This window comes from Haemaphysalis longicornis, unplaced genomic scaffold (assembly GCF_048455015.1).
Source record: "Haemaphysalis longicornis isolate Haplotype H1 unplaced genomic scaffold, Haemaphysalis longicornis Haplotype H1 scaffold_3, whole genome shotgun sequence".
In the NCBI taxonomy this organism is placed as follows: Eukaryota; Metazoa; Arthropoda; class Arachnida; order Ixodida; family Ixodidae; genus Haemaphysalis; species Haemaphysalis longicornis.
Genome location: NW_027526335.1, coordinates 63,767,040 through 63,792,856, shown reverse-complemented (window position 1 = coordinate 63,792,856; position 25,817 = coordinate 63,767,040). Strand labels below are relative to the sequence as shown.

Genomic DNA, 25,817 nt, shown 5'->3' with positions numbered 1-25,817 from the left:
CCTCTCCCTTTTCCTATCCCGGAACAGTGAATGTGTGGGCTGACCAGCGGCGAAATTCTGTTTTCTGCATTTCATGTCTGTTTCAAAGTGTCCGTTTCAAGCGAACCCTGATTGGCCGAAAGCAGTCGACCGAATGTGACAATGCACGCAACTGGTCTGAGGTCTCGCAAGTACAACTACGTCATGACTGAAACGGACGCGAAGTAGACATTTTCCAAACGGACACAACTCGAAATACCGCACGAGCTCTCAGCTCGAAACTCGTGAATGCCTGCTCTCCCGGGCTGCAGCAGCAGCGTTCGCCCGCGGCATCCTGGAATGCGAAAGACCACGGACCTTTAATATTTAATTTCTTTATTCAGCTGTTCCAGGAAGTGTGTCTACAACCACAACAACAGCATCTGATCTGGAGGTCGTTTCCGTCAGTTGTCCATATTGTTCGCTACACGCCGCTATTTCGCGAAAGGGAATCTGAGCTTTTCGGGGTGTCCCAGCATTTGTGTCGCCATGTCGCCACCACTCCTTTTTGTAAACCAAGAAGTATGACCATGCCATGAGACGGTCCTCCTGGGCTTCGGAAGTATAATACCTCGACAGGATACTGCCTAACGTCTACACTGTTGTTACGAAAAAAATTGCAAGGACCTATTTCAGCTATCAGTAGATTACCGCACAAATTTACCGCACATTTTCATCCAGATTTCAAAAGGATGAGTACCAGATGCCCCTTGAAAAAAAATGTTTTGACTGCTGGTTGGACACACATCCATATTAAGACGTCCTGACAGCAAAAATTAGAGAAAATCCTCCTATCTAACGGAAAGTGCTAAAGGGCCTATGCAAGCCATTTAGTAAAATACTCCAGGGAGCACATTAAAAGTATATATTTTGGCTACGCTTTACCCGCCCAGGCAGCACAGGACTGTTCGGCCTTACTCAAGCCGGTGTACTTTGGCCGGTGATTTTCTGCCCGGCTTTTCTCCGGCAACCATGTTCGGCCCGTGTCTAAATGTGGGCCTCTTGGCCGTATACGGCCGTACTCCCATCACTGTTCAACGGCCAGTGTCCGTCGGCCAGTCGACCGGCTTACGTTCATACGGCCAGATTCCAGACGTAGGGCTCCGGCCATCCCAAAGCCACCCGTGTGCGGCCGAAGTACGACCACCGGAGGACAGCCGAGATGCGGTCGTCGGACACCAGCCGGCCTAAAGCTGCCGGCAATTCGGCCGTGCTACGGGCATTGTAGTTCAGCCACAGTACGTTAACTGTACTGAGGCCGGTGGACAACCACTGCTTGAAGCGCAAGCAGATGACTCAATCGTGCTGTGCAGCAGCACGAACCCATCAATTTGGGTCCACTGCACCCACATCAAAGTGAGCCCGCGCGCAACCACCAGCCGGCCAGCCTTCAGCGCAGCCTGGCTTAATTATCAGCGTCAGTTTACACCAAAATTAATTTATGCAACAGTGCTCACAAATGGTCGTTCCTTTAATTGCTGTGCCTCTTTTACTGTCGAATACAGCAAATATTCATTTCTTTGCAGAGCTGGAATAGATGTAATGTCCAGGTCATGATATCTTCTGTGGGGCGGCTTACCTGTAATAAACAAAAGGATGGGGGGGGGGGGGGGGGGGGTGGAAGGCGCATACTTTAGTGGGTTGAATTTCACAAAGATGAAAGTGCCGCTTTTCGGCAATTTCTGTTAAGACAATACTTTCATGCTCTGACTAAATCAACTATTTTTACAACAGCTGCTTGACCAGTTTTTTTGTATATAAAACTGGTGCGAATGCCTTTACGAAGCGGTTCGTTAATCCACAAAACACTCAGCAGCATTCAATATAATTTACTTCATACAAAAAGTATGTCCAGTATTTGCCCATTTTTCTTGCAAAGAAGTTTTCTACTCGATCAACTTTTCTGATGATCTTTTAAAGGGCTGATCCTAGAAGAGATCAAAGAAGTACTTTCAGTTTCAATATATTTTTTATGTTGTTTTCATGAGTTACGTGCACACTCCTTAATAGTCCAAAAGAACTTAATTTTCCTGTAAAGTCGTACTACGTTAAGAAAATTCTAGACGTGTTGCGAATGAAGCCCTTCTTCAGATGGCTGCAGTCGTATCCCTCTGTGTTCACGCAAGGAAAGGCGTAAGACAAGAGTTTCATATTTTCTTTCAAACAAATAGCTTAGCAATTGTAGTATTCATACAGCAAACCTTGCATACTGCAACGAATAAAGCAATAAATATTTCATTGGTCAAGTTTGAATGCGTAGGATTCTCAACCCGTCGGAGGCGAACTTGCGGCTCCGCAAGTTTATTTATTTATTTATTTATTTATTTATTTATTTATTTATTTATTTATTTATTTATTTATTTATTTATTTATTTATTTGATACCTGCTTGCCCTTGCATGCATTACAGTAGGGAGATACATAACACAAGCATCAAATATGAGGCCAAATAACAAAATAATTCTACAAAGCGCGGTGAAAATCGTCATTATAAACAGTGGATAAAATCATACGTGGAAGATAATTACACTCTCATCTTGATCTAAAATAAGATGAATCGCGCAAGGCGTCACCTTAAAGGAAAGTTAATAATTTGCTTCAAGCTACCGATCCAACTTTGGGATATGTAGAATGGCGCTTGGATATACTTCTTCCCTTCTATTCCAGTTTTCGAATGATAGATATTACGAAAAAATTTCAACCTCAGGTTTCGTCTATGATCTTTCCCGTCTTACCATTTAAGTTTACTTTTACTTTCCCTCATCCCAAGTTGACAGTGCCAATACGTAATACGAATCGCACTGCCCTATTCAGTATGTTTTCGAGCGTATCAACCAGCTCTTTGCTGTAGGGATCCCAGAAAACACATGCGTACTCCTACATTGAACGCACATGAGTGAAATACGGTTGTTCTTTTCAGTTAGGTGGAGGTTCGCTGAAATTTTATCTCGGAAAGCCAAAAACACGTGCAGCCGTAACTTTTATGTTGTGAACGTGCCTATTTCTCTAACAACTCGTTAAATAAACTCCTCGTTATTTATATTCCCCGGCCGTTCTTAAAGCAGTGTAATTTACTGTATACGCATTCAAATGAAATGAAGGTTTTCTTGTAAAGTTGATGTTAACACACTTTTTAAGATTCAACGACTATTCTGAATCAGCACACCAGGATGTTATTAATTTGAATTCTGCTGCAAGTATTCGGAATCACGTTCATTCGCTATAGTCCTGTAAATTACACAGTCATTAGCGAACATTTTTAACAAAGATTTGAGGCCAAATAAACAAAAGAGGGCCCGCAACTGAGCCTTGGGGAATTCCTGAGGTCGCGGGAACATATCCGGACGAACAACCATTGAGAGCGACCAACTGCTGTCTTATAGAGATATACTCGGCTATCCATGCAATAACCGATTCATTCAGTTTATTGCCCGCAATGTGCTAACAAGAAGGTGATATGAAACACCGTCAAAAGCTTTTTTGCCACACAAGAAAATAGTTAGCTACTTTAAGCTTATCTATTGCTAGAGCCAAATCGTGCGTGAACTCAACAAGCTGCGTTGAGCAAGAAAAACCCGACGAAATCCGTGTTTGCTAGGATGCTGGCGATTATGTTTAACCAAATGAGTCATGTCCCAAGTGTAGCTAATCTCAATTTCAAACACCGCAACTAAATTAACATCCAGGCTTCGTCATTCACAAGGCTCTGTTGTTATGGCAAATTCAAAATAACACTTGTTTCGAAATAAGCAGTCATAAAATCCCATGAAGTAACATAGTGCAGGGCACGAAGTTGAGCCTACCAATGCACGAGCTTAGCCTCTTGTACGTTTATCACAAACAATATAGTGGAGATTGTTTTTCGCAGTATTATTGTGAGAAGAATAACCGGAAACTTGCGCTTTTGCGCGCCCTTGCCTTTCTTTGGTGGGGAGTCCTTGACATGGCGCCGGTTGAGGTCCTGCGTGGTGGCCGCTTGCTCGACACCCTTTAAGGCCACTTATTTTGGTGAACCACCGCCATCTCGGGTCGGACATCGCTGCCGGGTCGATGTCTCCAATGGTCTCCATTTCTTGAGGGGGCGAATAGCCTCGAGCTGATGCATCGAGGAAGCCGACGGGCGAGGCGTTGTAGCGGCTATGACTGGTGAGGCTTAGCTTACCCGTCGGTGTGGCACAGTCTTCTTGTGGCAATAAATGGCATTTCGATGACCTAAACGTTTCCCTGATAATGTCCAGTCAGTCCTTGCACCTTGCCCGTTCACATAGAACACTCATTACTGTTTGAAAAACTTAGTTCGTTCATTTAAAACGCAGAAACACCGAGCGGATGAAAAACGTGTCTGCGCCATTCGACTCCCTAACGGGTCTTTCTTCACCCAGGAAAAAACCGGTCCTACATCGGCGGGTCTTCTTCCAAGCACGTGTGTGCATGAATTCTCGGCGCCCAGACGTGCGCCGTTGTTCGCATAATGACGTATAACCTGACACCTTATGAAAGCCGGTCTCCTCTTGAACACCGGTTGCCGAAAATTCTGCGGCCGTTCGCTTGCCGTAATTCGGCTGAGGACCGCTAACCAAATGAAAAACGTACATTCTGAGGCCGTAAGTCGGCCGGTCTCCTTTATAACACCGGCTGCCCGAAGAAAACGAATATTCTGCCACCGGACGCGCGGTTCACCGTTGAAAGAGCGGATGCGCGGCAGCCGCGCTACGGCCGGTCTCCTTTCGAACACCAACTGCCACCAGAATACGGATATCCTGTGGCCGGTCGCTTGCCGTGTTTCGGCTGACCACCGCTTCCCGAAGGAAAAACGGATGCCCTAAAGCCGTACTCCGGCCGATTTCTTTCTCAACATCGGCAGCCAAAAGGCAACTGAATATCTGGCAGCCGGGCAGATGCCGTTGTGCGTTTTGAACAGGGGCGGCCGGAGAAATACCGAAGCGCTGTTTCCCGAATGTTGGCCCTTCATCGTATGATCAGTTGCTGCCAGAACCTGGATGCTGGCCGGACATGCCAGAAAGCGGCCATAGACGGGCCGGTTTTGGGACACACTTTCTGTGCCGCCTGGGCGAGGATATATTTTCTCAACTCCAACTTCCTCGCTAATGCAAATAAAATTGCGAGTTTTAAAACCAACGTTTAATATTAGAATTTTTATTGAAGGTCATTCCTTTGGGAAATAAATCTGGAGGCTCGTCTGCTGTCACAATGATACTATTTTTAATGAAGCGCCAACCGCCGCTCTCAATCGTCGCCAACTTTGTGCAGTCATGCCTCAGTAATGGTTTAACTCAAGTTGGCTTTAAACGAACGCCAACAAATCGCGAAGAGTGATTAGAAAAACTGTATAAGTTTTCGTTTCTCGCTTTCTGATAAAATCAAAACCGCTATCCTCGATCACAGCAAGTTTTAAAACAACCTCGATTTGCGTGATGTACTTTCTTACTTGAGGTGCAGTATTTAAAAAAAAATTTCTAGGTCGCGCCGAAAGTTTCGTAATGCTATAGAAAACACCTTTCTTTCTCACTGCTATAAACTATTTTGGTCGCAGTTAGACAGTAGGCTACTTCCTTTAATTCTTCATGGCACAGATCCCTTTGGCGTGGCCTAGAGAGTTTTGACAAATGCTGTGCCTGTACGTGACACGCTATCTGTAAGGAAAATAATCTACTCGCCGTATACTACTGTTGTTTTATTTATTTATTTATTTATTTATTTATTTATTTATTTATTTATTTATTTATTTATTTATTTATTTATTTATTTATTTATTTATTTATTTATTTATTCATTTATTTATTTGTTTATTTATTTATTTATTTATTTCAATACCTTAAGAGCCCAGAAGGCATTACATAAGGGGGATACAAATGGGAGGTTACTACAGCATCAGTAAAAACAACATGTCAGGGTGTAATACCAGCAATCAAACTGACCAAAGCACAAGCAACATTACTTAATAACACCGTAAGTAATAAAACCAGTAAGCAGTGCGCCATAACGAGAAACCTAGTTCAAGAAATAGCAATAAACATTCTCTACGCATACGTTACACTTTAAATGTCAATGGTTGCTACAAATTATTGTAAATTTCCAAGTAAGTAAGTACTGAAGATTGGAAAAGAGGGATGCTGTATTAGCAACGATGTTTGAGGGCAGCGCGTTCCACTCGTTTATCGATAACAGCAGAGGTGAAAATTTATATTTCTTAGTGCGTTATACTGCCGTTATACTGCCAATGCTACTAAACAAACTCACGTTGTGCATAACGTCACAAGAATTTCGAATTCTTTTTGTTTTTCTAGAAATTAGTGCCACTTCGCCCCTGCAGGCTTCCACAATCCCGGGTTCCTCCACGTGGGCGTTTAAGCGTCCCACGCGTGGCGCATGCCAAAAACGCGGCCTACTCGCGAGCCTAGCCAGGAAGAGAGCGCAGGGACTACGGGAAAGCCACGCGGCGGCGACGGCAGGTTGACAGAGGCGGCCACAGTGCGTGCGGGCCCGTGTCAACCCATCCATCACCGAGCAAAGCCAGAACGATTGTAACGTGTCAGGCGGGGGAGGAACCGGTGGCGACAGACGTGTCGAACAAGGAGGCCCCGTTCAGGTTGAGCCTCCCCCCCTCCGGAGCGACGAGCTCCGACGCGGACTGCGCTAACGGAGGCGCGGGAGCAGGACGCACGCGGAGGTTTCTGCGGGATCTACCGCTCCTGTCCAGAGCAGCGCACGCACAGGCGTGCGTCACCCGACTGAGCCACCATTTCTCTCGCTTAGCGAGTCAGTTCGCGGGACGAGGAGCCGACACATCGGGCCGAATCCTCCCTGCTAGACAAGACGGGAGGCAGGGAGAAAAAGGGGGGAGTGGCGGGTAGAAAACACGTAATGACGAATAGAAAAAGGGCGACGGCCGAGGAAAGGTGAGGAAAGCGGCGTAGAAAGAAGCTCGTCTCATCAATCTCGATTTGATCCGCTTCGAGGGATTTCAAGAAAAACGCCGCCCGCAGCAGTTCTCGGGATTAAGGCGTGCATTTTCTTCTTTCGCTTCCTTATTTTATTCCTTTCACGCCCTCTCTCTCTCTCGCTGTCTCGCGTCGCTGCTGCCTCAGGCGCCTTTGGAGCGGAGGCCTCAGTCATCACCTTTGCCTCACCTTCCCTCCACGTTCGGCACTTTTCTCTTCGAACCGTGCTCGAGTTTCGCCATGTATGCTACTTCCGTCGCTGACCATCTGAAAGCCTCTGGAAAGCCCGCTCCATACAAGACGTACGCCGGCTTGAAAAGCGAACATCTATACTACCATGCCTCCGTGCTTCTTTTCCTGGTTGTACAATTTTGGCCTGACGAAGAGCTTTGCAAGCCTGAGAGAGGGTTGGTGGTGGAAAGCGGTTGGGATGTGAACTAAGAAAGATGGGTTTCTCGTTTGAGGCCTCTGGGTTCGAACGAGGCGCCGTGAATCGGCTCGCCACCAGAGGGAAGGCGGGGAGGTAGGTGCGGGGAAGGTAGGAAATGGTTGGTAGGCAGGGACGTACGGTGGAGAAGGCGGGGAACTGAAGGATGGGAGAGGAGATGGGGATGGGCCTCCTGCTCTGGCGATTTCCGAATGAGGTTGTACATCGTAGTTAAAGAAAGCGCCTTTCTAAGCGCAGCGCGCTGCCGCCGCTCGCCTTCAGGTGCGATTGGCCATTTTGGGCGTTCCTCCACCCCTCGTTTCTCGCCCTTAGGCGTTAACGTCTTCCGTTTGCTTCGGCGCGGAGATTTTTAGCGCGTCGATTGTACGTGACTGAAAAGACTAAGCCCGAACGGCGGGCTCAATAAAAGCGACATCGTCGTCGTCTTCACGCGCGCTCTTTACACACCCCGGCCCGCCGTCCCTTCAGGGTCCCTGGAATTGGATGAAGTGCCGGGATTATTTACTTTCCCGATAGGCTCCGCTTCGGTTCGGCACTTTGTTCTCTCCAAGCGATTTCGGCGGCTTTTCTCGAGTGTTTTCCAACTGAAATTACAAGATTGCAAGGCGCGTTTCTAGCCGGGAAACGTGCTTACGCGCCGCTTATATCCCTGGCACGAGAGGGCTGCTATCTGGGTTGGAATGTATCGACATTGGCTGGCCACTCTGAAATGTTTCTTCGAAGCCATAGCACAGCCTCCGAATTCCATCAACCGAAGAGCGCGTTCCTAAGGGTGCTCTTCAATGCGATATCTCCTGTGTCTAAAAGGAAACACGGTCCGAGCACCGAGTATTAGTCATGGATATGGGGGCTAGGTATTAGAAAGCTGTTCTTTCCGTAAAAAACATATGCACGCAATGATCCGAGCACCGAGTATTAGTCATATATATGTGCTCAAAGCTCTTCTTTTCCATAAACGACATGTGCACGCAAACTAGAGAGGGCAAAGCTTTTTGGCCCTTTACACATAAGCAGCTAATTCGTTTCAAAGCTTTCACGGTTACGATTCTCTTATAAAAAATATAGGTAACAAATGTAAACCATATGGCAGTTGACTGTTGTTTCTATAAAGGGAGCGTATAGCAGGATACATCCTCTTAGCGTACAGTTAATTAAATTTACAGTGAAGAAAGTGCCTTTCTATAAACGGTACTTAATTGCCTCTTGATGCTTCTTGCAATGGGTTAAGAATGTTCTCATGTACAAAAGATAATTTTGTCCATTAGATGGTTTTTGCAATGGTTTAAGAATGTTTTTGTGTGCAAAAAGTATTTTTAGATACTAAGCGTACTGCTTTAGAAGTGGCACTGAGTGCCCTATTGGCCTTTAACAATTTTGTTGTTTTTGTAACAGTTTACAGGCGATTTTTATCCTCTCGAACGGAAGGAGGTTCCACAGGTGCATGGTACTTCATATCATGTGGAAACACGAATATGGCTTTGTATTTCCATGTGTTTGTAGGATTCTGTACGTTTTGTGATCGCCTAAGTGGATAGGTGTCCGTCTGTTTCTGCGCGTGTTGGTGGCATTGTGTGGGCGTGTCTGTGTGTCTTCGAGCGAGCGTGTTTGTGCATATGCACAAGTGTGCGCATCTGCGTGCTTGCCTTTTTGTGGAAGTTCACGCGTTTGTTGCGTTTGCCTGAGTTGGCATACGCCAGTGGTATCGGTATGCTTGAATTCAGGTGCGTATGATTAAGCGGAAAACTCAGGGACTCTTTGCTGATGAAGCGGGATTCACGTGGAGTATAAAATACATCCACACCTTTCCAGCCCCGCGTATCACGTGACCGTACGTCCCACGTTCAATACCGCCAACAGCGAAGGATTTTCCGACGAGGCGAAGATCGTCTGTACATTAAGTTTCACACAGTAATGGTCTGTACAGCATGGGCAAACGTCCCCGATCCTAGCGGCGCCGCTCCCGACGGCTAGCCGGAAGCGCTTGTGCCTACTGCACACGTATACGCATAGAATCGTGACGTATCATGGCGTAATACGTGGCACGGGGAGGGAGTGGATGGATTTTATGCTCCGTGTGAGCCCCCTTTATGGAATACGCAAAAAGGCACGCAAGTATCACGTTTTCATGGGTAATAGAAGTGTTGTTGGGTGGTGTTATTCGTGTTATGTGGGCACGTATAACTTAACGGCAGAACCTTTCAGGAGTTGCCTAATTATGTAGCCTATGAAGTACTGAAACGGTTATCTTGTAACCGCGAAAAGTAAGTGGCAAGACCATCATAGTACGCGCCAGCCTTCAAAGGTTTTGCAATGAAAACACAAAAACCATAGATGTCCCGTTGGCGCCAAATGTTCCTGTTGTGACTCTACTTCTTGTTAAGGAGTTTGGTAAACTCGTCCTTCTATGGCGATGAATTCTTTATGATTAGGGGTGCAAGGCTACACGGGTCGCCAAATGATTAACTAAAGCGCTTCGTAAATGAAGACATAAGCAATGTTGGCATGTTAGAGCATTCCAAACGCTGCAAGCCCTCCTCGTTAAATGCAACCGAGTCCTTCCTTCATTTGCACCGGGGGTTCTCCAGGATATCAAAAAACAATTTTCTTTTGAAGAGAACCAAGTTATCCGACATAGAAATGGTATGACAGTTGCTTCTACCCCTAGGAAGCAAACAAAATGTCTAGATTCCTCGCAAAATTGGGGAAACGAAAATATATTTTTTCTCAGAAACTCAGTAGCGACTGAAAAGTAATGCCTTCTTTAAACTAACAGAAAGTGGGGTTCCGTTACCTTTAAACTCTAGCAATTTTTAATGTAATATAGTTGCGTTTGAACACTGCCCGGAGAATTTATAGAAAAAATAATTTATTTCCGTTTCAAAAGTAATCTTGCCCACTGTATGTTGGCGGGTACCAACCTCAAGATTAGCAACTCGAGCAATGAATGATGCAATGATGCAAAGCCCGACTGATGCGATTCCCCTCGTTTTAAGACAAAACACTGGGACTTATCACACATTACGATTGCGCCAACTACCCAAAATATTCTAAAATAATCACTCTTTCTGTAACCTGTTATTACAGCGGAGGAGCTCTACGGTATGATTATCTCCCAGAAGCGGACCGTAAATGACGAGCTACTCGTGTCGTGGAACAGCCTAAGCCGTTTTCCTTTTTTCCTCTCGCCTCAACCCGGTAATAAAAAATAATGCACACACCTTGATTCTTCAGGCATGAATCAGACTCGGAACGGCGTGCGAGGCAAATAGACACTCTTGACGAAGAAGCACTTTCCGCCCAGATTTTTCAGCAGCGCTCCCCAGAAAAAAAAAAAAATTAGGTGTAGTAAAAAAGGAAACGAAAAAAAAAAAAAAAAGAGGAACCGGGAGATTCGTGCTGAGCCGAGAAAGTACCTGGAGGAGGTAACGCAGTGTACAGTGCAGCAACCCTGATCCCACCATCATTTCGTTTCTCTTCTTTTATATCGCGTCTCGCTGTAAGAACGATACATTCACAACCGAAGCAAATAAACTGCGTAAGCGGAGCCTCGCGAAAAGGAACCAAGAAATCCTGGCCGAGATTCGACGAGGCACCCTCCGCGCCGCCAGCGCCCCTTTGCCGTCACCGCAGGCGCTTGTTCTCGGGCCGTGCGAAGTGGCCTCTTAGAGGAACCGAGCCGCGTATAAATTAATCGCCTTTTCTTCCAACCCGCGTAACAGGCCGCGAGGGCGAGCTACGCGCCATTGTTCGCCCCCCGCTCTAGGGCGCTCGCGCACTGCATCGCGGCGGCTGCTGCTGCTGCTGCTTCTGATCATCTACCTTTTTCACTGTAATTCCTTTTTCCAGCCCTGATCCAAAAGTTTCCTCAGTTTTCCTGAATAGGAAAGCACGGGAATACTTTTGAGGGCCGTTGTGCTGCCCCGCTTCGGCGCATCCAGTACGCCTCCTTTTCGCAAGCCGCTTGCTTCTCCCACCACATCACCCATCGAAACGAGACTGAATGTATTTCGACGGTGGCGCACCTTTTTGTAGCTCCACCGCTGGATTTCTTACGCTGCGCCGCAAATGTTCTGAGAAGAATAAGCGTGTGAAAATTGGTGAATACTTTGAAGAAGAGAGGCATTGAAAGGAGCGGTGCCTTGACGAAAAAATGCGGGGCTAACCTGATTCTAACTTGTACCTCCCTCTTGAGTCGTGTCACCGTGGAGGCCGTGCAGAGGGCTGACAAATGGAATGGCCCAAGGTTGTGTTTGAATTGAGCTTTGTATGTACTCTTATATTCGTCGTGGAATTTTTGTGGTGTTTTGCGTGTTGCCTCTGTTTTTATACAGCGAGCTTAGACGGAAGGAAAGTTTGGCGCCTGTAGAAATACACTAGTCAGCTTTCATTTCGCAGTGAATTGGTAAAAAGAAACGCTCCAGGATAAGTCGCTCAATAAATGCCTGCATCTCTCAACATTAATCGACATTGATTCGTACGTGAAATATATTCACGGCTTAGTCCCTGAGGTTTTAGGCACCTTAAAAAAATTAGTCCTCTGGTAACGCACTTTGTCTACAATCGAGAATGCCGTAAATGCCGGAAATACAGAAATACGTCGTAGTTGTACGGCAAAGTTACTGGAAAATGTAGAGAAATGAACAGATTCTAACACGCACTTCCACACATCGGAGAAATTTTCAGTTTAATTTACAATGTACTGTGCGGGAACACTGTGAGAACGGTCATTAAAATCCACCTAAAAACATGCTTTTGTGACGTGTAAGTTTTTTGGAATGTGGCTGAACTTTATGGGGCACAAACGAGTTAAAGGTATCTTCCTCTATGATACAGAAACCATGCCTCTCTTGACCAACCGACCGAACGAAGCCTCAGGAGCTATAAACTAGTTTGGTTGGTATATTCCTTTGCTAACGCAGCGGCTCAAGAAAGCAGGATTTTAGCAATTCCACCAAGTAAGGAGTAAGGACATTAAAAAGAGCTTATACGCATTATTACAAATCCTTGGATATTTCGAAAGCAGTAAGACGAAATAGACTGGTTCTTCCATGCAAGTCTTGCTCTTGCATATAAAAAAAAGCAAAAAGAAAAGATGGCGCATTTTGCACTAGTGGTGCAAGGCTGGAAAAACATCCGAGCAGGCGGCTCCTCTCCCTTCGTCGGAAGCACGGCTGTTGCATCATCATCATCAGAGCAGCCCACTAGGTCCGCTGCAGGACAAAGGCCTCTGCCTTCGACCTCCAACCACTCCTGTCCCGCGCCGCTCTAGTTCATTCTTTGCCTCCGAAGTTCCTCACTTCGTCCCTCCATCGAGTTCATAATTTTCTAAACCCGTCTCTCGGAGCCCACTTTGTCCTTATTGTCGGAGTCCACCTATTGTCATTGCACCTAGCTACGTGGCCAGCCCAAATCCATTTCTTTTTCTTTATTTCAACTATGATATCTTCTAGTCTAGTTTGTTCTCCGATCCAGGAAGCTCGTTTCCTGTCTCTAAGTGTTACTCCAAACATTATTCGTTTCATGGCCGGTTGAGCCGACCCAAGTTCGATTTCTAGTTCTTTAGCAAGGCGAAAAGATTCCGCTACATATGTCATCACCTAACATTAATTTCTGAACTTGCCACTGAAAGTTGTCCATGACTGGCAGGCCCGGATCGTCTCGTCCGCAGGCTTTCACATCTCTTCCTAAGTGGTCTGCCTTAGCACGCACTAGAACCTTCGGCCAAGTACAAAGCCAGTGCCCGCGCTACGAACCCAAAGGAAATGCTGTGTTCCCGAAATTCGATGATAGCTCAATCGTATAAACGCCGTTTTCATAACGCGAGCGACCCAGGTTCGATTCCGAGCGCGGGAAGCGTTTCTTGAATGCGTAGCGTTCTTTTCCGAGTACGTCCACAGCCAGGACCATGTAACGCCCTGCATTTCCACAAAAAATGCACCTATCGCGGAAGTACCACGTGTATTGATTGATTGTGGGGTTTAACGCGCCGACGCAACGCAGGCGATGAGGCGCGCCGTAGTGGAGGGCTCCGGATTAATTTCGACCACCTGGGGATCTTTAACGTGCGCCTAAATCTCGTACACACGGGCGTTTTTGCTTTTCGCCTCCATCAGAAAAGCGGCCGCCGCGGCCAAGAATCGAACGCGCGACATCGTGCTCAGCAGCGCAACGCTTAGCCACTGAGCCACCGCGGCGGGTAATTTCCACGTGTAATCGTTATAACAGCGTAAACGGAGATAATTGGTAGGACGGGATTTAGAAAAGCCAAAAAATTTGCTTGCAATGAACTCACACTCAAGACAAGCAGCGTAAGAATGCCACGCATTAGTAGACAATTGTATAAATTTCTGCAGAATTTTTTCTTCTTTTTAATTGGCTGTACATGTTCCCCACCGCTGCTAGCCCGTTCCCCTTTGGGACTTTGGGGAGGCCCAGTGGTTAGGTTGCGGGTTCGATTCCTGGTTCGATTACCGGAACCTCCAAAATCACATTTTTTTTTCTTGGGGGTTCTGGATTTTCTGTCTACGACGGACGAATTTGTGTCGGCCTACGCAGCTCTGCTGTTAAAATATGAGAATAATTATGGGAAATGTAAACACTAATTGGGCTGTAAACCTAAATGGCCCTGTCCAAAACATGTTCTCACACAATATTCAAGATTGATTATACTCGTACAGTTGCAGAATGTATTTAGCTGTGTAAACGTTACACTTACAAATGTCCTACGAAAAGATTTGTTAGTGGTAAACGTGTCATACTTACTTAACAAAAGTGCCAATTGTATTTTAGCAAATCCTTCACTGTATCTTTGACCCGTAAATTTGCCGATTGTCTTGTGTTTTTTCTTATTATTCATACCAGTGACTAATAAGAGGTGCCAAATTTTGTGCATATTTCTATTTCAACAAGGTAAAATGGATTGACGTGCTCTTCCAAATCCCACGTTATCTGTATACCTGGGAAGTGATCTACTGCTGTTTTCGTCTAGGGATTATTCGGGAAAAACTCCAATATTTACTTAGGGGCTTTTCCCAAATCAGCCCTCACGCGAAAGGAATTGACTTGACCGCGCACTAGTTCTCACGTTACAAGTTCCGCGTGGTTTGCTTGCACCTTAGCTTAACAAGCAGTTCAGGGGTCATTGACTAGAATAAGAACGGCGAAGGTTGCGCACACAGAGGTCCGGCAGACTAGTCAGACACTAGCGCACTGTACTCTGTTGGAGTTTTCATCCCTCTGTTAAATGTTCCCGTTCTTTTTTGTTTCACTGAGCTAACTAAAACAACACATAGGTACACTTATAAAGTGCCTGTTTTTAGGGTGACTGAACCTTAGTAAACATGAACTAGTTCAAAGCAGAAACCCGGGTCCAACGCACATATGCAACGGCCATAATACCTCAGAGGACGCGTTTATGCTGTTTGGTTATGCATGTTACGCTTCCTGCAGCCGTGGTAATTAGGCGTGAAAAATAATCCGCCTGCTTTCGGTGACACTGGATTCGCTAACTTCCCCAAACAAACCGAAGAACAGAAAAAAAAACAGAAAAGAAATTCGCAACGAAAATGTCGCCACCACTTCCAGCAGTGCGTTGAATGAATCAGTTCGCGATGTTGTCCGAAAGAGAATACCGTGCTTCCCCGCATTAGGGACGCCCGTGTATGAGGCGAATATTTTCCCAGCCACAACACCGGCGACTGCGACCCTGGTAGAAAACAAAAAAAAAAGAAGAGAAGGAAAAGAAACGGGGGCATGTAAGCGAAAGTAAATGATGGCCACCCGTTGCGCGGTAGCGATTACGCCAGCTTTCAGGCAACCTCGTCCGGGATAAGATGCAATGATCTCGGCCAAAAGCAACTTCTTACGCCGCTGTTTATTGCCGCTCTTCGCTCCAAGTACCGGCGCTCCCCGGAAAAGTAGAAATAGCAAAAATGGGACAACGCTGCATCAGCTCGTGTAGAAAATGTTCGCGCAACTTTCACTTTATGTCTCCCTGGCATCCTCTTTTACTTCTTCGCCTGAAGCGATGGCACTCGCTTCGCCGGCAACCATGTTAGAAAACTAATGTACCGCGCAGGAGATGCCTGCTCCTGAGCAGTGGAAGAGTTTCGCAGCTTAGAAATGACAGCTTATCAAGCCGACCCGAGCGAATGGGCGATGTTATGAGCTCACCAGCATGTTGCGAGAGATGAGATACGGCTCGGTGCGCATGCGAGCTACGAACCGTCTCCAGGAACCGTGAACAAGTGCTGCCCGGCGCTCACCGCTGTATTGGAAGGAATGCTTGCTGTCTGATGCAAATGTAAACCTTTTCTCGAGATACTAGTCGAAGCGACGCTACACCATTTACAAGATTCATTTTGGCATTATCTTCCAGCGTCGCTCTCTGAACGAATAACGGATTGCTTTAATAATCCATATTTCTCTATTTCTGGAGCAAACCCCCTTGGGAGCAACCGCTAGCTGCAATGACGCTTTGAGTTATTATTAAGCGTTGTTCTCTACGGCGTACATTGACATGTGTGCGCGGTTGCGTACGTGGGTGGGTCTGCGAGTTAAAGCGTGGGCGCGTGTGTATGTGTGGGAGAACGTGCGTGGGTGTGTTTCTCGCCCGCTCGCCCAGTTGACGAGCTTTTTTAAAATGGTAGGAACGCCTGGCTCACACACTTAAATGACGATAAAAACTCATGGAAACTTCGTAATTTCAGAAAGAACAAGTATGCAATGATATTCGCCTGGACACCTACGCTTCAAATGCATTAAAAGGTTGCCGTCTGCGTAAAACGGCAACAAGGAAAGAAAAAATAACGCCGACACAGACAAGTGCGAAGCGAGTAGGGCATACGCTGGGCCCTCTCCCTCAAATCAGCACCTGCGCAAATGACGTATGAACCAGATTCCACTGTAGCTGACAATACAGTATAAAATTATTTGGGCGAAACTGCCTTTTCTCAATCCAGATGCCCTCATTAATCGCAGGATCTCGTAGTTCCAAACGCTTGGCTGCAACAGTGCAGTGCAGTAATCGTGACCAGAAGTTGATGTGAAATCCTAGCCCCGATATACACAATTTCCTGTCATATGACTAATGAAGCCACTTCATATTAACGCCTGGCTTGAAGTTTAAATATTGCTTTTCCCGTCACCAACTATGAACACTTCTTTTTTTTTTTTTTTTCAAGCCGGAACCTGTTGTGGTGGACTTGAGGGCACTCGTAAAGGAACCGTGAAGCATAATCGATAAACGTTTCCTCTTTTTTCTTCGTGGCTGGAAGCGCGGCGAAAGCGATAGTTATTGCAAACCCCACTACAACGAAATTATCAATTTGTTGAATTGTCTGAAATTCCAAGCTCTCGACCTTCGGTTTTAAATAGAAAATCGTTCGGCAATGGAGATTTTACGCCGAACTTGCGGAAACAACGATCGTCATACAATTTTCCCCGGCAATGTTAGCAACATCTATACGTAGGAATTTCTATTTTGAAACGTAGAAAATGGCAGCTTTCACCTATACCACTGAGCTTCAATATACGCTGCCAAGGGGGTCAGACCGCGAAGTTGTGGGTATGTCATGAGGAAGCTGTGCGTAGGTGGGCTCGCTTGGCGCGCGTTTCTGTTCATCCGGTAAAATACCGGCTGCGCCACGGGTAGGCCACGCTTGATCCACTCCGCTAAAGAGCGGGCGGCTCCGGAAGAACAACGGGAATGGGCCCGTGAACGCCCGCGTTCTCGGCAAGCTAATCTTGATTTCGGCAATTATAAAATAAAGGAAAATGATAACTGCGGGCCGCTCAACGGTTCCGGCGAGCAGATGCAGAAACCAAACGACAGCGGTGGGCCGATCCGAAGGTTAGGGCTACGATCGCAGATAGACCAAGACAACGCTGCACCGATCTACCGGTTCGAACAGCTGACGCGGAGGCCGAACGACCATGTTCCTTCAATCTGTCCCAACCCTACAAGCTTCGCGTGCACCTTTGTTCCCAGTAGAGAAGGGGAGGGGGGAAGGGGGGGGTTCGTGATTTTTTCTTTTGTCTGTTTGCTGCGCATGTGATAAGAAAGCGGCAAAGAGGGTTTATTCAACATGCGTGTTCAAAACAGCTCCGGAATTTCCAAAAATAGTTTTTGCAATATGAAGTAGTGGTGGGCAGGAACACGTTCTTTGCATCCTTTTCGCGCTGCCTTCAGACGCCCAGTCAAAGCTGAAGGGCTTGACCTGCTAGCTTTCTCTGGGATTAGAAATAATTATTGCGGCCTACGGGTTTCTTTGGCAATTGTCATATATGTACGGACTATTCAGTTCGGGATAGGGCCAGTGGCTTATCTGTGCCATCAACATAAAACATATTTAAAAAGGAGCGGTAGAGTAGCTCACGCTCATCGACGTTTATTATTGATATTCGCAGAAAACTTGCGGATACAAAGCGAGTAAAAATAGTTTGCCGAACAGTATAAGTCAGGGCGTCACATTTAAAAAAAACGCTTTTATATGTTTTTTTTACTGTGCAATCGTTTTTTTTGCCCACTTACAATATTTCGAAACATTTTCCAGTGGTCCAGGAAATTACACTGTTAAGCATATAGCTATATTAAACGTTGTACTTGTCCTTTATCTAAATTACACAGTTCATTTTGTGTTAACAGTTACCACGAAGTTGTTCTTGAGTTTACGCTGTCTTTCACATGCGCAGCATCGTCGCTGTTGGCCCAATTGCCCGCCTTTGGAGAGGGCGAAATCCATAAAACATGAGAAATGCCTGGGTTGACAAACGGAAGATGGAGATACGGCAAGCGCCGTATTTTAACGACGGCTAGTATTAATGGCAGCATTCTGGGTGGGTTGGTACTCCATAGCCTTAGCAATAATGAACAAACAGAAGATGCGGACTGTCTTTTGTTTCCGCTGTGTTTGTGTGTGTCCGTGTGCGCGTGTGCGCGTGCGTGTGTGTGCGTGCGTGTGTGCGTATGTGTGTCTGTGTGTACGTGTATGTGTGGGTGTGCGCGTGCGCGTGTGCGTGGGTGTGTGGGTGTGTGGGTGTGGGTGTGGAAGTGTGCGTGTGTGTGGGGGGTGCGTTTTTGTGGGTGTGTGTGTGCGAGTGTGTTCGTGTGTGTGTGCGAGTGTGTTCGTGTGTGTGTGCGTGTGTGTGTGCGTGCGTGTGCGTGTGCGCGTGCATGTGTGTGTGCGCGCGCGTGAGTCTGTGCGTGTGTGTGTGTGTGTGTCTGTGTGTGTGTGTTTTTGTGCGTGCGTGCGTCTAAATGTCTCACGCATTTTCTTAACGTAATTGTGCTTAAACGTCCGAGAACTTTTCGCGCTCATTTCTGCCGACCTTTTTTTGGTTTCATATGTGCCTGTAGGTATTACTGAAAATTATTCAAGGTCCTTTGCATTGTGTCTTCTAAGATAAACATTTTGCGCGCTATCGCCGGCGGCGAAAAATCAGCGGTTATATTCAGGCATACCAAAATGACTAACAGGCGCCAGTGCCTTGTTTATACAGCTCTCAAGGTTCTATAACCGAACCTCACTGAGCTATTCGGAATCACATGCAGGTGTCTTAAGCCTATTCATGTAAAAATGCACCATTTGCAAGACTTCGTTTCGGAAGTTTCTTCAAGCTATCACTTTGTATTCAAAGTTGCCACAAGTAAAGAATCTGACACAGGCCCTTACATGTTAGTTCTTGCGCACGCAAGCGCTTGAAAGGCACCATGAAAATCAAAACGTACATTTGCCCGTCTCATTTATTTTTCTATTGACGCTGCTGGTGATTAACCGCATAGGCACGGGAGAAAATATGGATCATGCTCGGTGAAGCATAAACTGCTGCCAGACTGAATAAACGTAGCATCGCGGCTCACAAGAAGAATATTGGGAAATGTTTTGCAATAACTTGCGTGACTGAGAAGTAAACGCGTATTCCTTTAGGTCAGCTAAGTTCAAAACGTCACGAATGAGCGATGCTTATCTTACAAAAGAGGAAAAAGAGTGCTAGAAGAAGGTCTAGTACGAAACGGCGCTGTTCGTTTCAGCCGGGATAACACAAAGAATTATTTTGTTAAGACTGTATTTTTGAATGTCGAAACCGGCCCATTTAATTTTAGTTTTCCCTTGACCAGTTCACTTCAAGGGAAAATTTAATGTGTGCTGTGTTTCCATGTGCACGAACGTGACTTGGCACTTCACGTTCATTTCTTGGACGTTTTGGACGTGGAGGACATATAGACTGTCATTGTTGTTAAAAAAATAGTTAACAAAAGAATGTACTCACCTCTCATAAATCAGAAGAGATTAGGAGAAAAAGCACGAATGCATGGGTCACGCGCTAAACGCAAATGTCTGCTTGTCAACGTATGGCAACAGTTCTGAACACCGAGAGGAACGCTGCCCTTGATTTCTACGATACCACCGAACGCTTGTAATTGAGCACATGAAACGAGATGCAGATAGACTAAATGGATCACCAGTATTATTATTCGCCTGCACCGTGGTAGATCAATTTCGCCACATGCATATTAACGCCCTTGCCCGCCCCATAACTGCCGTTTGTTTTCTGAGATAAAAAGGTCATTTTTCGAAGACTAAAGAAATTCTAAAATGGCTGCATTGAGTCCCACCTTGAGCACTACGCACAAAGCTGCCGCCTTTTTAGATGATTATTCCCGAAGAACGTTTTCTGCCACACGAATTTGCATTCTCCTCAGTACTTGTGATCACGTAATCACCTTGATTTGAATATTGCGCCATATTTTTTAAGATAACTTGGTTTAAGTGGAGAATATATTTTTACTCACTGAAATGTGAATTTATTACATGCGTAAGATATGCGGAATATGAATGGGACTTTGTTCTTTAAATGCGGCAGAACTCCTGAATTGTGCCTGGTAGCACTATGGGTGATTGGAAAGTAAAGAAGAAAGATGGGTAAAGGGAAGCTCGGCTTTTAATTATTTTCAAACTCTAGGCTTCATTTGCTTTACGCTCAATTTTAACATTCCTATTAGGCAACCTCTCTTAGTCCTGGTCATACCCTAATGTGTTACACGACGTTCTTGACCGCATACTTTTTGCATTCTGCATATATTTCACTCACTCACTCACTCACTCACTCACTCACTCACTCACTCACTCACTCACTCACTCACTCACTCACTCACTCACTCACTCACTCACTCACTCACTCACTCACTCACTCACTCACTCACTCACTCACTCACTCACTCACTCACTCACTCACTCGCTCACTCACTCACTCACTCACTCACTCGCTCACTCACTCACTCACTCACTCACTCACTCACTCACTCACTCACTCACTCACTCACTCACTCACTCACTCACTCACTCACTCACTCACTCACTCACTCACTCACTGTATGGTTCACCTATCCGTCCCTACGCCCGTCTGTCCGTCCATCTGTTAATTCATTCATTCATTCATTCATTCATTCATTCATTCATTCATTCATTCATTCATTCATTCAACTTCTCTCCCAGCCATCGTATGATTGTCCCTTGGTGCTTAAGGTTCGCTTAGCCGCAGCGTGTCTCATTGTGCGGCGAAGCTAGCTTTAACGAAGACAGGAAAGTCAAAGAATTCCACCAGACTGGGACGCGAATAGAATCGTAGAACAATACAAGGATCCACAAAAGCTCTTTTCATCGCTGCAAAATCAGGACCGGTGACTTAGGAGTCCACGCTACTCAGTTTGAATACCCAGCTCGAGACGAAAGGGATGTAGTTGGCCGAGGGTGCCGCTAGGACCCACGGGCTCCCGGCCACCGCAAGTGGAGGTACATCCTCCCTTCGAAGTGGATACAAAATATAGCTTCTCTCTCTCTCTCTCTCTCTCTCTCTCTCTCTCTCTCTCTCTCTCTCTCTCTCTCTCTCTCTCTCTCTCTCTCTCTCTCTCTCTCTCTCTCTCTCTCTCTCTCTCTCTCTCTCTCCAAAACCCTCCAAAATTCGGAGAAGTATTTTCCAGCGAAGTTGTTAGCCTCTCGTTCGTCGGGTATTTAAGGTGAAAGCTCTGGTGTCTCGCTAAACGTGAAATGCGATCGTAGTCGTCTTCGTCGTCGCAGACAACATGAATAGTGCCAAAATGGCCGCAGCTGTGAAGAGAAACTAAGTTGGGTTCGTATGGGAATTGAACCCGCGCCGCCAGAGCAGCGGCCAAGTGCTCTAACCATCGTACTCATCGGGAACTCGCCAGAATTGAGCAAGAATGAGTCTGATGCGTGTGCCGGGACAGGTGCACGTGGCAGCAGGAGCGTAGAACGGGTGCGCGCAAACGAGAGCTGTGACTGTGGGGAAGCTGAAGGGTGAATTGGGCTCAGTCGGTCTGTACGAGTAATTCCCGTCAAAAGACCAACAAAAAAGAAAAGACACGCAAACACGACATTGCGGTAAAGAAGTCTTTGATAATCGCTAGGCTTTCGCCTTCGAAGAACATAAGTAGAATTAGATGCCCGAGGAATTTTTTCCGTTGGTCTCCGCTGAAGAAAAAAATTTGAAGAGAAGAGTAGGTGGAAGCGAAGAAAATGAATCCGACTGTACCCCTCTCAGATCCAGGACTGAAAAAAACGCCCATTGACAAAAAGATGAGTGGAAAATAAGAGATTTAGGATGGGCTCGTAGCCTTCTTAGTCGGGTAGGCCACAGGCTGTCGCCACCGCCTTCATCTGAAAAATCGGGACTTTCTGCTCCTCCAGCTAGAAACTGCCCAACTCACTCTCCCATCACTCTGTAGTAGCAAAAGAAGCTGGTCCCATGGTGCTGGAAAAGAAAAAAAAAATTACGGTGGATGCTCAGAACTTTCTAATGTAGTGAAGCCGAAAGCCTAGTTCGAATATCGAGCTTTCCGGTGAACGTGTTGGTTGCATTCGTCAAGCAACAGCCACAGCTTCATGCATAGCCTATTCTCCCATGGAGTACCTTTTAGGAGTAGCCCCGTGAATAGGGCCTGGGGTGCCCTCCTCTACAGGATGTGAAATAAAGCTCCCAGTTTACGCTGTGACTTCTACAAGGCGCGCCAAGAATGTTCCATAGTCGATCATGTTTACTGATAACACTCCTCCGGAGCGGCTGTTTCCCTTTCCGGGTGCGTGTTGTCCGGTTTGTGCTCCGAATTTCTACATAAATGATTTTTTTACGCTGTCCTGCACCACATGCGGCCCATAAAACATAATGATCTAAGACTTTCGCCTGGCAAAAGAGGAAGGGAAAGCTAGGAGAATGAACGCGACACCGCTGGCGACGTTCCCCCGGAAGCAAAACACACAAAAAACAACTTCACAAGCAAAAATGAAGATGGCGCAGCCACTCACGCGATGCCTCACCATTGAGCTGCCGGCAGCATCTAAAACCCGCCAGTAGCTAAAACACGAAACGCTGCTTCTTTTGATGTCGTTTGGTTGGGCGCACCACGAGGGGCCGGCTCGCCTGCCGAAACTCAGTGCCGCCAGGACATTTGTTCATGAACTTTCGCCGTCTCTTGATTGATTAAGGGGCTTAACGCGCCGAAACTTCACAGGCTATGAGGCGCGCCGTAGTGGAGGGCTTCGGATTACTTTTGATCTCCTGAGTACCTTTAACGTGCGCCGAAGTCCCGAACACACGGGCGTTTTTGCTTTGCTTAGCGTTTTTGCCTAAGCCAGGATATACGCAGCGTGAGATAATCATTCAGCTGGTTATTCTTAGATTTCCTGGTTGTCTAGCTTGATTGTCGTAGCTTGATTATCATGCTTACTGCTGCTTCAATGACACACACACACCGTATAGGCATTATGTGACACATGTATATTTATCAAGCGGCTCCGGCGAAGCGTTACCACTCGCCCCAGAGCTAAGCTGGTTCCACAGGCGCATGCCGGTGTTGCTGCTACGCACGAGCCATCGGTTGCACACCTGGCCACCCTCCCATGATCAACAAGTGGACCGGGCCGACACGTGCGGAACGGAGGTCGGCGAAGACAAAGGGCACGTGGGATGTGTGAGAGACGCCGGACAGCGAGCAACGTTCTGTGCACCATGTGACGGCCCTGCTCCTCGCGCATGCACAGCACGGCTCTCCAGGAGCCACGCGAAACTGCTCAATCTCGGCCAGTGTAGCTCACGCTACAAAATAGCTACAGCTTAGCTGCATATACAAATCAAACCCTGCATATACAAATCAATAGCTTGATTTAGCCTGGTTAAGTCTTGGTTTCACCTGGTTAACCTGTGATTTAACTGTAATCACATTAATATTCGTGCAAAGCCTCCCTTTGCCTGCGGTTGGAGCCCTGCTTCCGGCGTTTTACGAGCGTAACGGCTCGCCGGACGATGTCCGCAGGGTGGTTAGACGCCACTTGCCGACGATAGCTCAACAAGACAACACTCAAAGAAGGCGGCGCGGCCTTTCTCTTATTTATGGCCAGGCGCGCATGCGCGTGGCGAGTCACGTGATCAGGCGCGAACCAGCTGCGGAGATCGCATGCGGCAAGCCTGCAGCGGCGGCGACAGCGGCGAACGCGGCCTGGGTTTTTTTTTATTGTGGAAACACGGCCGTCGGTGGATTTCGGTTGGTGAAGCCCGGTCCGGACATTGCCGTGATGCGTTGCCAAGGATACGGCGCAGTTGCGGTCAAATGAAGGCCAAAGTTACCGCGACAGGGGAAACGCTCGACGAAGGCGATATAGTTTCGCTTTGATTCCAAGAAACAGTACCGAGCGCCCGTCAGTGTGCGCCCTGTGAGGAGTGCCCGGCGTCGACCAGCTCGACCTTCCGGAACACTTTGCCCTGGGGTTCGTGGCTTGATCTCTCGCGTGCTGCTCTTCTGGCCCGGTCACGTGCGTCCGCGCCTAAAGTGGGGAATACTGACGTCGAGTTCGCGCCACAGACGCTGAGTTCGTGAAGCCGCTGGTTCTATTGCATGCTAACGCGGTGCACTTTGGGAGGGATGTCAAAGCCTGCCAACAAAATGGTCCGGGCCTGCCAGTCATAGAGAACTTTTAGCGGCAAGTCCTGAAATGCATGTGAGGTGCAACAGCCGGGTCTCCCTTGAAGGGAGAGAGGCCGCCAGATTTATTCTTTCTCCAACCTTGCACCACTAGTGCGAACTGCGCCAATTATTGTACAATGGTGTAATTTTGTATCTAATTTGCTAATTTTGTATCTCTTAGGCCGGCTTATGATCGGGACGCTACCCATGATCCCGTTTAATTACGTTTTGAATCAAGCGAAGTGACGTCACACATGTCACGTGGGTGTGCTAGGCAGCCAAGAAGTTGGGAATACCCTTCCAGGAAGACGTGACCTCAGACCCTAGGTTGCCTGTATTGTCTAAATCGTCTAGGAAATATTTTTCTAGGTTTTCCATAAAGGGTTTCCTTTTGTGTGTGTGCAAAGAACAAAAATCAACCGTAGCCTTAAAAACATGGTAGCGAAAGCGAAGATTGAAATAAATGGTGCGCAGAGTTTGGCAGAGAAAGCGATATCCTCCGGAAGTGTACTTAAAATATTCAGAATGAACGCATTACATACATATTGCGAATGAGAAATTCCGCTCACTGGTGACTAAAATGTCATTTAGGAATATGAAGTTGTGTCGCACTTGATCCCTACATGACGAAAGTACTTTAGCGTTTAGAGCACGCGTCAGTTCGTATAATATGAATAATGTGCCACAACTAAACAACTACCTATAAAGTTTCAGTGGTGCATGTCATGAATTTTGTCAACGCACGGGTGCCTATCAATCTGCGTTCGAAGGTTCCGGCATTAAAAAAAGTTCTACCGTAAGCACCACTTAAGCCGTACAGGCGGCAAAAAATCCTTTCAAAGTTTTGAACAACAGCATTACAGAGACTGTCCCCATCATAACAACACTTTTCACCAGCGGAACAACTGCACAGGATAACATGTGCCTGCTAGAACAACACTTCTAAAAAATGTGCATTTTTTTGCGCACAGCCGATAACACCTATAAAATTTTCACTTCATATCACGGAAGCAATCATATGCGCTGCTGGAGGCTTCATAATTCGCTGAAAAAACTCTCTGGCTGCTAGGCACAACTTCCGTACCAGAACGACTCAATACAGAGAGAAAGCCGGGGAAATGGCAACACTTGACATAATGCGTACTTTTTGGGGGAAACGGCACCTCGGACACGTTTCTGCAGTCACAAACGAAAGAAAATTGTTTAACCCACCGTCTGCTTACGCAACACGATCTCATTACTTCACGCGTTTGTACGCTGCTGAATCATATGAACATGGTCATCTTTTTTGCGAGATAAAGTTTTTGCTTGGCGTTTTTTTTTCTACCCTCTTCAGTCGAATAAGTCGTCTATAAGAGTTAAGTCTTTTACTTCGTAACATCTATCACACTAAAAAAACAAAGTACACGGTT

General features: G+C 46.6%; 1 long non-coding RNA gene across 1 annotated transcript in view; it reads left to right on the top strand.

Moving 5' to 3' along the window:
• Positions 1–11,279, top strand: part of LOC144175246 (uncharacterized) — a gene marked incomplete in the record, with an annotated part of 119,278 nt that extends 107,999 nt beyond the window's left edge. Inside the window, 2 exon segments of the long non-coding RNA XR_013323629.1 lie at positions 3,978–4,045; positions 11,274–11,279. This is a non-coding gene — a long non-coding RNA (uncharacterized LOC144175246).
• Between the last annotated feature and the right edge of the window lie 14,538 nt (positions 11,280–25,817).